Consider the following 17,243-nt stretch of genomic DNA (forward strand, 5'->3'; position numbering starts at 1 on the left):
TCCTTTGCACGTCAGAATTTCGAGGTATGAAGAATTCCACTTGCATTCAAAAGTAAAGTCAATAAAGAACTTAGGGCTTAAGCAGGTGATAAAATGAGATGTCAAAAGTAATACCCTGAGTAATGCATTAAGCATGGTACATGTTTACTAAAACTAAAGTCCTCAGAATCAGGAAAACAAACCCAGTGCCAGCTACAAAGTGAAGAATGTAAACTATGTGCCATAGCAGATTATAATAATGTTTGGGAGGCATCCATTCTCCAGGAACTTTGGAGGTGCACAAAAGCATGCGGCTGCTTTATTTATTTTAAAGACCAACGTTGGTTAGTCATGTGCCCAAAGATGAAGAACCCACTAGCCCCTTGTCTAATTCTGCTATTCTTTATTCCACTTATAACCTTTTAATTAGGGGAACACAGATGAAAATGAGTTGGAAATGCCCAAATTGCCCTTTTTTTATCAAGGTAGATTACTGAATTAATGTAAGCACATTACAAAAGTGTCAGGGTGTGTTTGTCAGGGACATTAGGCTATTTTTTTGGCTATTTTTTGACCCAGCACATACAGATAGAGCTTTCACCATTATTTCAGTTTCTCTACTAATCACTTGGTCATTCCAGGGCCGGAAATAAGGGTAGGCAGAATAGGCACCTACCTAGGGCACAATGATAGGGGGGCGCTGGGCAGGTACCTGTTAAAGTGTCTTCTGCCTACCCCTAGTCCGTGTTTGCGCCCCTCTGCCAGTCACCCCTCCCTCACCTCTGTCACTTTCCCCTCTTCTGTTCTCCCCTCTGCCACTCTCGATGTTGTTGAGCGCATGTATGTGCTTGCATGCATGGGGGGTGGGGGGGGGGGGTGGTGGCCGACCAGGTTGCCTAGGGTACTGGTTTGCCTAGGGTGCCTGGTCAACTTGGCCTGGGCCTGCTCTAATCACCAAGTACATCCCCCAAGATGTAACCTTTGAGCTGCACATGACCTCCTTCTCCCCCCCCCCCCACTCATTACTTCTTCCCTCTGCCTTGTTCAGGATTTTTTATTTTGCTGCACCCATTCCCTGTCAGTCCTTGCCAAGTCTCATTAGATACTCCCACAACCTCCAGCTTAAATTTTCATTCAAGCCTATAAGTCCTTAGCAAATTGATTACCTTCCTAAACCCCCCTTACTCCCCTTATACCACGCAATAACTACTGGTTCTTCATTTTCCTTATATCTTTACCATTACTATCCTAGCCAACAGAACCTCAACAACCATACAGGTTACTTTCTCCTTATGTCTCACTCCTTCTCTCTCTTCTATATTATAACCACTTATGTGGGCAGTGCCCTTTTGTCTCCTAACAATATGCTGTTGTAACTGTGTGTACTTATTGTAGTGAAATGCTGTGAAATGTTGTGGCTGGTGTTATGTCTTGTATTTGTATCCCTCTAATGTGTAAAGTGCTGCAGATTGTGATAAATCAACCCCTTAGCCTTGCATTTACAATATGTTTTTAATTTATTCGCAATGACAAACCAACATTAGTCACTGAATTTCTTTACCAAATATGTTTAAGATGTGCGCTTTATCCTTTGTGGTAATGAATGTAGCGCTGTGGTTGCTAGGATATGGCTTGCTCTCCCTGCTGTGTTATGGCGCTTCACTATGGCACATAGGGAGCCACATTACTAAGCTGGACGAGTCATCTGCGGAAGTGACGTTGGCGCAAATGACATCACAGACCCGGAAGTTTGGGGAACGTGCAAAAGTGAATATTAGACGAATAATTGAATAAGGAATTTATATGTTTGGCAATCTCCTTGCACATCAGAATCCCCTTGACAAAGGCCTTGGTGTCGAATATGGAGTATGTGAGCAACACAGAAAGAGTAAATATCAAATGTTTGTTTTATATAAGCTTCCCTTTATGTTTGCCAGTTTCTAGCTTTATGCAAACTTTGCAGTCCAAGTGACTTACGCTATTACCTGCTACTTGTCAAATAACATTTACTGAATTCCCTATCAACCTGACATACAGCATGTAGCAGAGGTATCAAAAAGAATTCAAGTTACACTTCACTGGATTGCAGACTTATTTCCACAGCAGAAAAGCAATGAGTTCCCATTTTATTCTTTCTCGCAAGATCAATCATAAGCAAACTATACTGTGTGCTGCTGGCTTAACAAAAAAGGGTCAAGCTTTGGAACAAATTAAACTGTGCCATAGAAAGTTGTCTTATTCTTGTCCTTTAAAAACTTTTCAGAGGCATTGTGGTGCCCAACACTGCATCTTAGATATTGGTCACCCTGATAATTGGGAATTTCCGTCACATCCCCTTTCTTTGCACAAAGAATCCATATTATGCAGTATTCCCTCAAGAAAGAAGTCTTTGTGCAAGGACTTTTGGCTGAGCCACAAACAATAAATGGACATTTCTGCTATTCTCTCCCAGCTTGTAGAGAGGTACATTAACAGTAGGAATGCTCTGGCCTGCCAAAAAAACAGGAGAGCCAATAAATGGATTAAGAAAATGGATTATTTCAGCAAATATGACAAGCGTATAATGACCGGTGCTGTTGGTAACATTAACTGTCACCAAAAATGATATATAAATTGTATCTCGTCTAGATAAAGGACTGTCACCCTCTTGCTTTAGTGATCCTATGGTTTAATCCAAAGCAAATAGCCAGACTGTGAGTAAAACATTTCCATAATTTAATCTTACAAGACCTGTGAGTATGGACAACTTGCTATGTTCAGTATCTAGTATCTGTGCATCTAAATTATGTTAAACATACTCAAGCATGGATTACTTACTGTTTACCCTTACCTTAAGCCATGTCAAGCCCCTTCTCAATAAGCCATCACTAGACCATGATTTTGTGGCTGAATGTTTTCCAGTTTCAAATGATCCATTTTATTGAAAAGTTATTGACAATCCATACTGATTAAACTGAAATACCACCTGTCAACTTATGGTGTTTAAGTTCATGTTCAATATGGCCTAAAAAATTAGTGGGTGAAGGCCCATCATGGTGTGGAATGGACTGTGATCAAATGGTAAAACTCCTTTCTTATTGGTATAGTGAGAACACTTTCTTCTAGAATATAGATAATCTCCTCACCTTGATGTGTCCACAAATTTTTCTGAGTGTGTGTGCACACAAAGATTTCTGATAATTAGCCTTTCCAACAAAGTGATATACACAGTAGAGTATTAAATGCAACTGTCATATACACATGCTCTTGAACATGTACCTGGGTTCAAAGTAAATGACCCCATATGGCTCCCTAATGTCACAGAATTGTAAAAATGAACCTTGTCTTTAACATTTAACAATATGCCTTATCACAAAGTGTTAAATGTATCAGAGTTATTTACTGCAGATCAAGACAAAGTCATCACCATGGTTGGTAGATTTCCTGGAAGTCTTGCAGTCATTATTTAACAAGTGTGAGTCATATTCATCTACTGTTAAGCATGACTCATTATTCCTTAGAATCAGGTCTGTGCAAAGAAAAATGTTTGGAGAAATTGTATTGACCTGTTACTGGCAATAGTATTTCCAGGGATAAGGATAAAAAGAGGTAGGTTAGGTAGACTGGCATTGTGTGACATCTGTTTTTCCAATTGTCAGATGAAAACAACTTAATTGCTTCTCCTCCAAAAAACAGTGGTGGCCAGATAATGCCATGACATTTTTTTCCATTAAAGAACTGTTCATTATTAATCAATAATTAGATACAGTTGTGTTCCGCAAATAATTTACTAGTAGTAGAGTAATAGAAACCTAACAGACCCAACAGTCATGATATGCATGCTGCTGATTCTGTGTTATTGAATCATTAATTGAGGCTTGTTCAGAATAATAATAGCTTGTTCCAAACAATAGCAATGTGGAGTTCAATTAGTGAGATTATTTGTTCTGTAAAAACTGGTGTCAATATGGCCCTTATTTAAGGAAGGCAGCAAATTTTGTGCTGCTGGTTATAGTGCATTTCATTACAATTAAAATATGCCAAGCTCTTGGCCAAGCTCTTGGCAAAGCCTCCACAAAAACCCATTATTGAAAAGAAGTCATGTTGAAGAGGTCACAATTTGCCAAAGAACACACTGGCTGGCCCAAAGAGAAATGTCAAAAAATGTTGTGGTCTGATGAAAGCAAGATTGTTCTTTTTGGGTCTAGGGGCCACAGACAGTTTGTCAGATGAGCCACATACACTGAATACAAGCAACAGCACACTGTGAAGCCAGTGAAACATGGTGGTGCAAGCATCATGATATGAGGATGTGCATCATACTATGGTGTTGGGCCTATTTCCCCCACTTGCAGCATAGACTGCATAATTCTTGCCATCAACAATAGTAATACTATAGGTTAAGAAATCGATATCATCCAAAAACCAAAGTTTGCTCTACTGGCAATATTTACAGACACTGGAAATACTTTGAAAATAATGTGCCCTGCCATGTTAACATTTAAATCTTAATAAGGAAAAACAACTGCATTGACAACATTCAGTAAGTATTGTATATGTTACAAATGCATCAGGTGCATAACATCAGCAAATATGTTATGCACCTGATGTTTTAAAATACCAAGATGCCTCAAGAGATGTGTTTACTGTATTGGGATATCCCCCCCTCCCAATTCATTTAATCTTTTACATATTTTGTATATATTATGTGGGGGGGAAAAAGTAATAGTAGTCAGAAAAAAAGCCATTATGGGCAACTTGCAGCCCACCAGATGTTGCTGGCTGAGTTTTCTGCATCCCACTGACATGTCATAAGCAACAGTTACACACATGTATTTAAATTACAGTAAAATACTATATGAGGAAAGCTCTAACAGAGAAATATGACACAAAGCACCGTGGGAAGAGTGTACATTCACAGACACATGCTAATATGTATCATATAGGGAGAAAAGAATGACATACAATTAAGAGAGAAAGAAGAAAATAACCAGCATAATGAAGGAAGTAATTATAATAAATGAAGAAAAAAAGTAGTTGAGGAAGGATTAGGGCTGACACATTACTACTTTAAAGCCATCCTTAATAAATTATGCCTTATAAAGGGATTGTGTACAAGCTAGTCATGTGGGATATGAATCTAACATGTGCCACTTTTACATAGGTGAATTGGCAACAGTAGTAGCAGAATAGTAATAAAATGAGTAAGAAGGCTTTCACAGTCTATGGAGTTCAGACACATGGGAGAGAAGTTATATACTAAATGGAAAGAAGGGCCATGCAGAGAAATAAGGATAAATAAAGTGAACAGAATTGAATTAGAATGTTAATTGGAGAAAAATAAATGACAACCCAAGAGGAGAGCAGAGAAAAGGAAACATGTAGAACTCAAAGGTTATGGCCATGATAACTTGGTTGGAGAATTGAGATCAGATCAGTGGAGATGGTTAAATGTCCAGCAAGACAAGCATAATCAACAGGGTAACTAGAGATAAGGAGAACACCTTTTGGTTGGTGGATTATTATGTCAGAATATTCCATAAATCCCCAACACTCCAAACTAATACTGGCATCTCAGCATCACCCCATCATGCCAAATCCTGAAGAAGGGTTTAAGATAAAAGAATGTTGATAGAGGAAGACCGAGTATTTTTCATAATTTCCTCTCTGTCAGTTCCTATTCTGCTGCTGCCTAACCCACATACTGAAAATTATTAGCTGTGGAGTTTGTTTTGACATTTGCAAAGACGTTGTCGCTGAGAATGTTGTGTTTCAAGGAACAATGGCTTGCTTATATGAGGGTTTTAAATGTTCCAATTATTCGTCCAAATTTGGTTAGCAAAATGATATTTTTTATGCATCTTTTAGCTGCACTGATGGGAGTAAAATGAGAAGTAAGCCTAAAGGAGAATACAGTGAAGAGAACTACAGTAAGTTATAATCAGGTCAAAGTAACTCGTTCCTCTAATGTAACTGAATCTGTCTGCTATTCAGCCTCAAGGCACTGTCATGAAATATTTTACACAAAATACATATAGGTGCACTGATATATATTACTTTTTACATTATCTCAAATAACACTAGCCCATAACATTTAATATACCCTAAAAAATTCCAGAAGGAGATTTCTAAAAGAAAGCTTATGCAGAATCTGATTTTCAGTATAAGATATGAAATAGCTTCAATCCATTTTTCTGTTACATAATGCGTATACAAAAATTGTCTTGCCAGGTAGTCACTATACAGAACAAATTGTATTTCTAGGAAACTGTCGTTCCCTTCTACTCACATTACCGTTAAAATGCAATTTCTATCCTGGTTCACAAACTATGGAACTTCCATGGAAAGAAGAGAATAACCAGTCAGTATTGGAGCTATTAAAAAGAGCTTTGAACTTTATTATTTTTGATACTTCCTATCCGTATGTCTGCTTTGGCTCTTCTTAACATGTATGCAATGAACTGTATGCACTGATTGATATTAATAGCCAAAAATCTGAATAGGGGTATACATAGTCACACCTGTTTCTATAGAATTTGAAACTAATTATTTTTCATAATGTTTATCTCAACAACTTTATTGTGGTCATTGTAATTCTCATTTATGACTTGTCATTTCATACATTTTCAAAACCAAATAATAATAAAAAAAAAAAAAAAGAATCCAGAATTGGATCATTATCTGGTATGAGGTTAGTTGTTGCCTCTGCAGCTCTACTAATTTGTAAATTAATATGAATCCTTAACAATATGTGTGGGTAATATCAGAATGTGAGTCATGCCAAATTAGTTTTTGTTAATCAAATTGCCAGCATATTTTAATGATAATGATGAAACCTTATACTGCCTGCTCCGCCAAATTGTTTCACTTTGTTCTCAAGTAATATAAGCAAAACAACATGAAGCAGCAGCACAAGTTTAATGTTTCTGAAAGACTGCAGCTTCCTCTCATAGTTTAGATATTTAAAAAAAGGTATTTTCTACTATGCTTAGTTACCAGCAGCAAGTGAAACTTGTGTAACTGTTAAACATGAGTCTTTGGGTCCAAGCCCATTATTCAGTGAACGTTTTGGTCAGGGTCCTCACTTGCCCATTAGCAAGGTTACAGATACGAGTAAAATTGTTGTACAAGTCATACTGATATACTTCCTAGAACATTTAGAACAGCAGATCAATGTCCATCACAGATATCAATCTAAATGATGTTCAAGCTGAGCTTACAGGAGTGCAAACAAGGATTTTACCCAAATCTCATCCTATTTGGTTCTAATTGCACTATCCCTATCACTTAAGAACCTTTTTGCATTGGCTTTCTATCATTCCTGCCAATCAAAATCAAAATTTAGAAAATCCACTACAGTCAACCTAAAGTGGGGAACAGAGCAATTTACTTGCAAGTAAACCTCTGTTATAGACACATTAGACATTTTGGTTTTGATTATAGCAAAACTAGACATTTTTTATTTAAATATGAAAACATAGTATACATAGTTATTTTCTTACATATTTTAAATTGATCTGTCCCCTTAATTAATCTGTTCTTTATTTTTATATACAGATTTAATATTTTTCTACGGCTGCTAATTGGTTTATGTTATAATCATCGACTTCTCAATAGAGTCATTTATATTCTTCTCTAGGCTCTTGTTAAAGGTGTAGCAGGCATTATCGGAGACTCTGGTTCAGCAGTAATTCAATAAAAAAACAAAGACACTGAATAAAAGGAAAATTCATTATTGAAAGAAGTTAAATGACAAATAATTAGAGTTTAGCTATATGTTGCCTATTGCTGCATATTTACATCACAAATCCAAGCCAATGTCTAATGAGTAACTGTAGACAATCACATTGTAGAATGACCTACACATCAGCACACGACCCTTTGTGTGGATTTATACATCACTGATCTGGATGTTGTGACCTTTATTTCATTGATCAGTTGGAAGCAAACCTGTCCTTAACATCAGCGGAGATGTCCCTAGTGAGTCTCCTGCCAAAACCTTTCCATGAGTTGCAACAAGGTCACATCATAATCAAAGGTCCTTAAGTCAGATGCAATTGTTATAGGCCATATTATCATGGAAATTAGTTTTCATATAGTGATTACATCTGTTCCCCTGCGTGACCTTTGAAGCTGTTGGTGGATGCCATTGAATCATGACAAATTAGTCCTCTTTCACACATAGATTAAAAAAGAAAAAAGACAGTACCATCCTTGATAAAACCAAATGAATAAATTTAAATTCCTGAACAGAAGCCTATGTATATATTAGGAAACAATTACATCAAGGGTAGGTGTACAGTGTATGCCTCCCAGCAACAATTACTGTCTATTGCTGCAACAATTCCTGCTTCTCCATCATAGTGGTCATCCAATACCCCTCTCCACCACCTTCCTAAAATTGTTACATTTAAGTGCATGTGCGTATTCTTTCATGGATAATTTTTGTAGTTTTATCTGACTTTTGTATCAGTTTCAAAACCACAAGTAATTATCAAATTGTTCAAATATATACTCATGTGTTCTATCCACTTATAAAGGTAATTGCTACAGATGTTGAGATTAAAATCACAGGTTTTAGATGAAGATATTTTATTCAATAATAATGTACTATGGGGAAAAACAGGTTTATGGTAGTAATGTGCCAATTTTTTTTCGCCATGTATGGTTTCGCCACAGATTTCTGAGTTTTGGCATCATTGATAAGTTTCGTGGAATATGCTTGTACTAAATAAATATGAAGGGTTTGTATTGCTTGTTACAGGCTCGCTGTGCTGGTTTCCACTCTATACGTGAACAGTTTATGGTCCACAGTGAACCCTCTCCTGTCTAGGCTTTGAGTCCAAATGGCAGTAAGATTTAATTATATTTTAAGGGCCACAATTGGTACAGGTGTTTCTATAAGGAACAGGGACAATAAATCATTCTGAGGAATCAGCATCTTCCTGGCCTATATTGCCCTACTGCCCAGTGCTTAGACAACATTTCTTAACTTTGCAGATTTGTTGCAATGGAATTAGTAAGGGTGGGTTTTCCTGCTACTGAAGAAAAGAACAAACTCTACCACAGTAGTAAGAGACCAACTTTCTACTCAAACAGAAAGCTTGTCTCTTAGCATTGTCTTTGCACAGTCGGACAGAATGACAAAAGGGGCCTGTATATGCCTGAAACATTGCCACCAACATCCATTACCAGTTCAATTGTATCATTAGTGCCATTTGGTATTTCTGTTTTCTTAAGCTATTGATTTTGGCCCTTGGCAGTTTAGGGCCCTACACATGGTGGCACCTGACACCAAACAGCTGCTGCACTCCAGTAGGAGAGAATGTAACATCTTTGTAGCCAGATCCACGAGGCTCTTTTTTTATTTAATACTAGCTCAGAATTTTAATACAGCAGCAGCCCCAATGGTGCCACCTCCGCTCTGTGCTTAAAACATCAGCAGCAGATCGGGTCAAAGAAGGTCCACATAGCTAGTGCAAGCACTCTCTGCTCTAGGGAGCCGAATATCCGGGTTAAAACACAGAAATTTGGGTCTTAACGTTGCTACCCCTTGTAACTGGCAGATTTCTGTCGCCATTCTCATCTTGCCCCATGGCAGGAGTGGCCCTGAGGATGTTTAACAAAGGATATTTGTTGGTTCAGCTACATATTGAGTGGGGGAAACCAAATGTGTGATTATTATATCAATACTTGAATATTTTGATTTTATTCTGGTGCCTTTGTATAGTGCTGTTGGGATATACACTCTTACAAAACTTTTATACTACAAGACAGAAGGAAAGAGCTAGTAACATGTTCATGTAAATTATATTAAAGGGATGTTTTTCAAAACGCATTAATAGTGCTGCTCCAGCAAAACTTCTGCACCGAAAATCAGTTTCTCAAAAGAGCAAACAGATTTTTTCATATTTCATTTTGAAATCTGACATGGGGCTAGATATATTGTCTGTTTCCCAGCTGCCACCAATCATGTGACTTGTGCTCTGATAATCTTCGGTTACTCTTTACTACTGTACTGCAAGTTGGAGTGATATAATCTCCATCCTCTCCCCCCCCACATCCACAACAGAACAATGGGAAGGTAACAAGATAGCAGCTCCCTAATACAAGATAGCAGCTCCCTGGTAGATCTAAGAACAGCAGTCAATAGTAAAATCCAGGTCCCACTGCGACACATTCAGTTACATTGAGTAGAAGAAATAACAGTCTGCCAAAAAGCAGTTCCGTCCTAAAGTGCTGGCTCTTTCTGAAAGCACATGACCAGGCAAAATGACCTGAGATGCACCTACACAACAATATTACAAGTAAAAAAATACACTTGCTGGTTCAGAAATTAAATTTTATATTGTAGAGTGAATTATTTGCAGTGTAAACAGCGTAATTTAGAAATAAAAATCGAGTCAGAATCCCTTTAAGAATACAAATCCATCCGATTGTGTCTGCCTGGTGTCCAGCAAGAGAACAGAGAAGCAGGTTCTTGCATACAGCAAGGGTGGCTGGTGGTGAAGCAGTATATATTGAAACTGAAGGCACAGTTTCAATTTTAAGAGATAACAAAATAATTTAGCCAAACGTTGGAAATTCTAAATGTAACGGATAATTAAAATAAAGTTGCAGCACAGGAGAGGAAATATGATTTGAAATGCTGGATGCTCTCATAGTTCTGTAACAGAGGAAAGGATTGGGCAGGTCCTTGACAATATTTATAAGGGAAAACATTTATTGATTTTGTTGTTTGAGGAAAGAATGGAAAGACCTTGTATTGATGGGAGAATAATCCAAGGATATGCCAGCCATCAATATAAAACTGTATGATAAGGCTACTGGGTTTTTCTTTATGTCATTAGCACTTGCAGTTTAGGGTGTAAATGGATAATAGATTGTCTTATGGTTGTCTGATGTATTTTCTCCAAAGCCAGCGAGGGGTACTTTTGCAGAAGTTTGCAATATTTTGTTCCAACCATTTTTTCTCTAATGTTTTAAGAAGACACCTGCTGTTGTAAAGCCGCCCCATAGCAAAGTGCTATCACTATCATACTTCCTTGTAATCTCTTAAAGGAGAAGGTAAGGTATAGAAGAAGTTTATTGTCAATAGATTAGCCACAATAGTACAAGATATAACACTATATTTATTCTGTAGAATGTTTACCATATCTGAATAACAGCTCTAGAAACTCTCTCAGTTTGTTTAGGATAGAAACTGCAATATTCGCTTGGTGTGACATCACTTCCTGCCTGCATTTCCCTGCTCAGTCATGGTTCTGGGCTCAGATTACAGCAGGGAGGGGGAGAGGAGCAAACTGAGCATGCTCAAGCCCTGCCCTGGAGGTTTAAGCTGAAAACAGGAAGTCTGATACAGAAGCCCATGTGTACACAATAGAAGGAAAGAAATGCAATGTTTCTTTTGTCAGAGGACTTAGATCAACATTACTTTGAGGGTTTACTTGTGTATTTATATAGATCTTTCTGATAAAGCTTACTTAGTTTAACCTTTCCTTCTCCTTTAAGAAGTCTTAGAAAAGCCTCTGGAACCCTTTACTATCTGGTGCATGTTGTGGGAACCAGATCCAAGAAGCAGTACATACATTCTAAATGGTGGAGAACATCTTACAGTCAAAGAGGATTGAAAGGTAAGTGAAAGATGTCAACTGGAATGAATAAAGTGAACTGCTTTTGACATATACCACTCAAAGTCACAATACAGAACATTTGGTGAACATAAAAAAGCACAATGTACACATAATCACAAAGACGGGTTCCTGCCAGTGCCAAGCTACATAGCAATGTACTATATTATGGAAATCTTATATCTGATATTGTTCTTCATAGATAAATAAGGAAAGTAGCCATTTTGTTATTGTCACTAGTGAGCACGTGTTTCATACAATTTGTTTACAAATTTGCTTACAGTTTGCATCGCTGTTGTCACACTTTGAAACTTTGTGCAAATGGGTTTGTAAACAGAGGCACATTCAACAACTTTCATCTTTTTTCATAGTGTCATTCAACTGACCACGATACATTGTTCCTGTCGCCCCTGCTTCAGTGCACTTGGAGGCCACTTTGAACAGAATGCGCCAACTTTCAGAGGACACAGATCGCTATGAGCTTTGCTGTAAATCGTCAGAGGAGTCACTGCCAGGTCTCAAGGGGATGAAGATGAAGAGAACAAACAAGCAGGGCATTTTAATCCGTTAGATGAATATTTGGCCGAGTTCAGTGAGATTATGAGTTGAATCGGTCATCTGCAAGCCCTGACCAAGGCACGAAACAGGATACATTGATAATGCAGGAAGCCAGATTTCCTTTTTTTTTACACTGTCAAAATCTATGAATAGGCTTCTAAATTACATTCAAAATAAAAACCCCAGGGTGTCATGGTTATTCTGTAAGGGCAAGTTATGATTAGAATGTGTGCATCTTTGCTACATATTGTAGTTAACTTTTAGGAAAAGGAAGAGTCTTTCTACTTATTCATCATCCACACATTATTATATCTAAACACTGAAGTCCTCTGTACTGCTTGACATTTATTAAAAAGACCCCATCATACCCCCAAGCCATTTCCAGATGCTGGCAAACTCAAATGACACAGAATAGGAACCTTCAGCATGCTAGCAGCCTCTCTCTATCCCTATTTGTGATATGCCTTCTTATTAGAATTCAGATATAAACATGGTCTACCTATGTTTCTTTATTCAGTGGTGCTGCCATATGAACTTGTTGTATATAGATATATTATCAGTGCTAATTGGGGAGATTCTCTAAAAGGAAAACCCGAGACCAGAGACCGCAGTTGCACTCTATTTCACTAGAAGAGCCGAATTTCCATTTTTTAACTGGAAAGTTACCTTAACGTTACCAGGAGTGCCATTTAGCCACCCCTAGGAACTTGTATATATTTCTAGGATTTCAACTCACCTCATTGGTGCAGCGCCCCTGAGTGGTAAGATTTAGCCTATATAGGTATAGGAACAATTATCCAGAATGAATGGGACCTGGACTTTTCCAGATTCTTTAAGTCTACTAATTATTTAAACATTAAATAAACCCAAAAGGCAGTTTTTGCCTCCAATACGGATTAATAATATCTTAGTTGGGATCAAGTACAAGGTACTGTTTTATTATTACAGAGAAAAGGGAAATCATTTTTAAAAACTTCAATTATTTTATTAAAATGGAGTCTATGGGAGATGGCCTCCCCGTTATTCAGAGCTTACTGGTTAACGGGTTTCCAGATAGCGGATCTAATACCTGTACAGTAATATACAGTACATAGATATAATGTATAGCAGAAGACTCTAAATCTAAAGCACACACTGCAGCAAGACGGTGCCACATTGGACTATACGTCTCAGATGTTTCTGGAGATTCCATAGAAATCACAATCACTCTTATTGTATTATTTATTTTCTGTTAATTTATTTATTTATCACAATTTATTTTCCCTTGACTGTTTTTCCCCTTCCAACACACCAAGTTAATTTTTATGGTACACATCTATCTTGCTCATGTTGTTGGATTTTGTGCAACACCATTGTCACCTAGTGGCGGGGATGTGCAGTGCTCAGCTCAAATAAATTTACAGTAATGTGGAAATTGAATGAAAAAAAAAATGTGTCATTTATTGGGTAATTATGATTCGTTGTGCTGTACAGGGAGAGTAAGGTTGAAACCCGTGCAACGTAGCATCTCAAGTGGATAAATATTTTCATATTTAATGGATATATGTGTGATCATACTGTCTATTCATCTGAACCAAACGGCTCTGTTAATTAATTCACAATGTTGTAAACGTACATTTTACTTCTAGGGCTCAAACATACTATTTACAGGCACACAAGCACATATACAGTTTGCTCTGCGGTTGCTTCTTTTTAATGAGTATATGTGATTAAGAGGTACATCCATGATGCCAATATCCTTGAGTCCCACGTCTACTCCCTTATGGCTGGTCTGAGACCAATGCTTTTCTATAATGTCGGTGGTGGGGTGATTAAGTGATGATCTGACCAAGCTCAGAGTTAAAATCGCACCAATGGCAAAACTCACAGTAACAAATATGCTTGAATCAGCCGTGTGTGTTCCAAATTAAATTAAGTAAAAATCAGCTTGCTTGCTATAAATTATGGAGTGTTTGGCTACAGCTCTTATGATTAAAGGAGGACTAAAGCTAGCAAAGAATGCTGCATGCTATGATATGAGCTTCGTTAGTAGACCAATGAGACCACAGCCCTTTAGCAGGGAAGATCTGTGTCTTCAAAGATACCCCAGTAGCTCCCCAAGCGTAGGGACCCACTCCTGTAGTAATAATGACCCTTACAGGAGACTGGACAAATCCTAGCAGGCTACAAAAATCTCCAACCCCTCAATCACTTCCATTTGTTCCTGTAACATAAAGAAAGTACCAGTGTGAGAAATAAATCTATTACTCTATTAATTCTCTTTAAACATGTGGATTATACCTTTTTGTTTAAAAGAGACTATGGGAAGAATGGCTCACATGTTAACTTTATGGACACTGACAGGTGGATCTGTTTAACCCCATTCTCATTTAAATTGGATAAAGGGAATAGTTATTGAAAGCAGCAGGATTTAGTTGAATGCAGCTCTGAGCTACACATCTCTCGTTATTGCCTAAAGCTGGCCATGCATGCCTGATATAATTTCACCATGTGTGGGCTCCAAATAATCGTCCCATCAATTTTCGTACCATGGCGATCGGACAAGTTAGAAAATGTCTTGTGTCGGGTAACAATAACTTTGCATGTATTGTCCATCTGACTATATCCATGTGACTGTCACTGCTATTTCTGGGAAAGAATCTTTTGGGTGATTGCGGTCAGTCAATTAATGGGCAGTATATCGTCGGATTTGTTATTTTCCCCACTTTCCCTCAGTTTAAATCTGAATGGTTAGTTTTAGATTGTTGCATTAAACCGTACAATCAATATCCAAATGTCATAGAGCCAATAAAATCTGAATGTGAATGGTCAGCTTAAGCCAGGGATCCCGAACCTTTTGAACCTGTGAGCAACGTTCAGAAGTAAAAGGAGTTGGGGAGCAACACAAGCATGAAAAGTGTTCTTGCGGTGCCAAATAACTGCTGTGATTGGCCATTTGGTAGCCTCTATGTGCATTGTCAACCTACATTGAGATTCTGTTTGGCATTACACCTGGTTTTTATGAAACCAAAACTTGCCTCCAATCCAGGAATTCAAAAATAAACTCCTGCTTTGAGGTCACTGGGAGCAATATCCAAGGGGTTGGAGAGCAACATGTTGCTCACGAGCTACTGGTTGGGGATCACTGGCTTAAGCCATTCATCATGTAGTGTCAGAGTAGTGACGTGCAAATATTTTTGCCAGATTTCACCACGAAAAAAAATCCATAGATTCTAATGGATGAAAAAAATTGTTGCACAAAATTTGTCACCCATAGACTTCAATGCATTTGGCGAATTTTTCACCATTTCACAAATTTTCTGCAAAGTGAAATGGTTAAGATTCACCCATCTCTAATGTAGAACAAAGATGCATATATAAGGGACAAGAGCTGGCAATCAAATATCAATTATTTGCCGTTTACCTAGACATCTTCCCAAATATCTATTTGTGTAAAGAAAGTGGGGCAAGTTCTCTTTATCAACAATCCTAGTCAATAAAATACTTGAATAGGAAACATCCTATTTATTTATGTTCGGTGGGAATTCTCTCTACACCCTGTTGGTGCATATCTTGGTTTTATGACTAGTGATGGGTGAATTTCTCTTGAAAAATTAGCGAAATTCAAAAATTGACGTCCGCGTCAATTTTGACGCCAGCGTTAAAGTCAATGGGCATCTGAATATGTTGGACCCGTGTCCAAAATTTTTTAAACTTTTGCCGGCAAATTTTTGCGGGAGTTTCGCTAAATCTATTCACTGGCGGGAAAACGCAGAAATTCACCGCAAATTTGCGCCAGGCAAATTTATTCACCCATCACTATTTATGACCCACAGAACTAACTGTCACTTTTAACTATATTACTCTCACCCTGTTTATGTGTATGGTAAAAACTTGACCTTTATATACAATGTAATGTATACACTATTTAATGCCCCCATAGCTAGAGCAGCTTGTTTATATAAACTATAATAGAGTTTCTGAAGCAAACACACCAGTACCACGAGTGCAGCACCACAGTACATTATATTTTTATGACTTTAAAACACTCTTTTTTGGTTACTGTTCCTTTAAGAAATAATTCCAAATCCTATTTTATGATGTTAGTCAAGCACAATGATCTTCACTTATATAATAAAAATTACTTAAATCTTGTATTTTTTTAGCCTTGGAATCCACAATCACAGAAAGCAGCATTTTGCGGACACTGTTATTAAAGGAACAGTAACACCGAAAAAATTAAAGTGTTTTAAAGGAATGACAATATAGTGTACAGTTGCCCTGAACTAGTAAAACTGGTGTGTTTGCTTCAGAAACACTACTATTGTTTATATAAACAAGCTGCTGTGTAGCCATGGGGGCAGCCATTCAAAGGAGAAAAGGCTCAGGTTACACAGCAGATAAGCTCTGTAGAACATAATGTTTATCTGTTATCCACTATTTAACCTGTGCCATATAGACTATTTTTCCGTTTCTGCCATTGCTACACAGCAGCTTGTTTATATGAACTATAGTAGTGTTTCTAAAGAATAACAGATCAGCATTACCAGCACAGGGCAACACTACATTATATTTTCATTACTTTACAACACTTTCATTGTTGTTCCTTTAAAGGACCAGTAACATATTTTTTTTTTAATTCATTAGTATACAACGAAAATAAGACCCAAATACAAATCAAGACACAAAGACAAATCAAGATTTGCAACGCTTGTCTTAAAGGACCAATAACATCAATTTTTTTAAAAAACATTCGTTAGTATACAATGAAAAAAAAAACACAAAGACAAATTAAACTTTGAAATCGCTGTCTTTATTAAGAAATAACTTATCAAAACTCCGCTTGTACTCCTCTTCAGAAAAGGCGACAGGGTGCCGATCCGATCCATCGTGTGGCGCTTGATTTCTCCTCCCTGGCTATCTCCTATAAGGAAGGCAGGGAGGAGAAATCAAGCACCGCATGATGGATCACCGGATCGCCTTTTCTGAAAAGGAGCACAAGTGGAGTTTCATTAAGTTATTTCTTAATAAAGCAATTTCAAAGTTTAATTTGTCTTTGTGGTTTTTTTTCGTTGTATACTAACAAATTTATTTTTAAAAATGTTTATGTTATTGGTC

The sequence above is a fragment of the Xenopus laevis genome, chromosome 6S, assembly GCF_017654675.1.
Source record: "Xenopus laevis strain J_2021 chromosome 6S, Xenopus_laevis_v10.1, whole genome shotgun sequence".
NCBI classification, from domain to species: Eukaryota; Metazoa; Chordata; class Amphibia; order Anura; family Pipidae; genus Xenopus; species Xenopus laevis.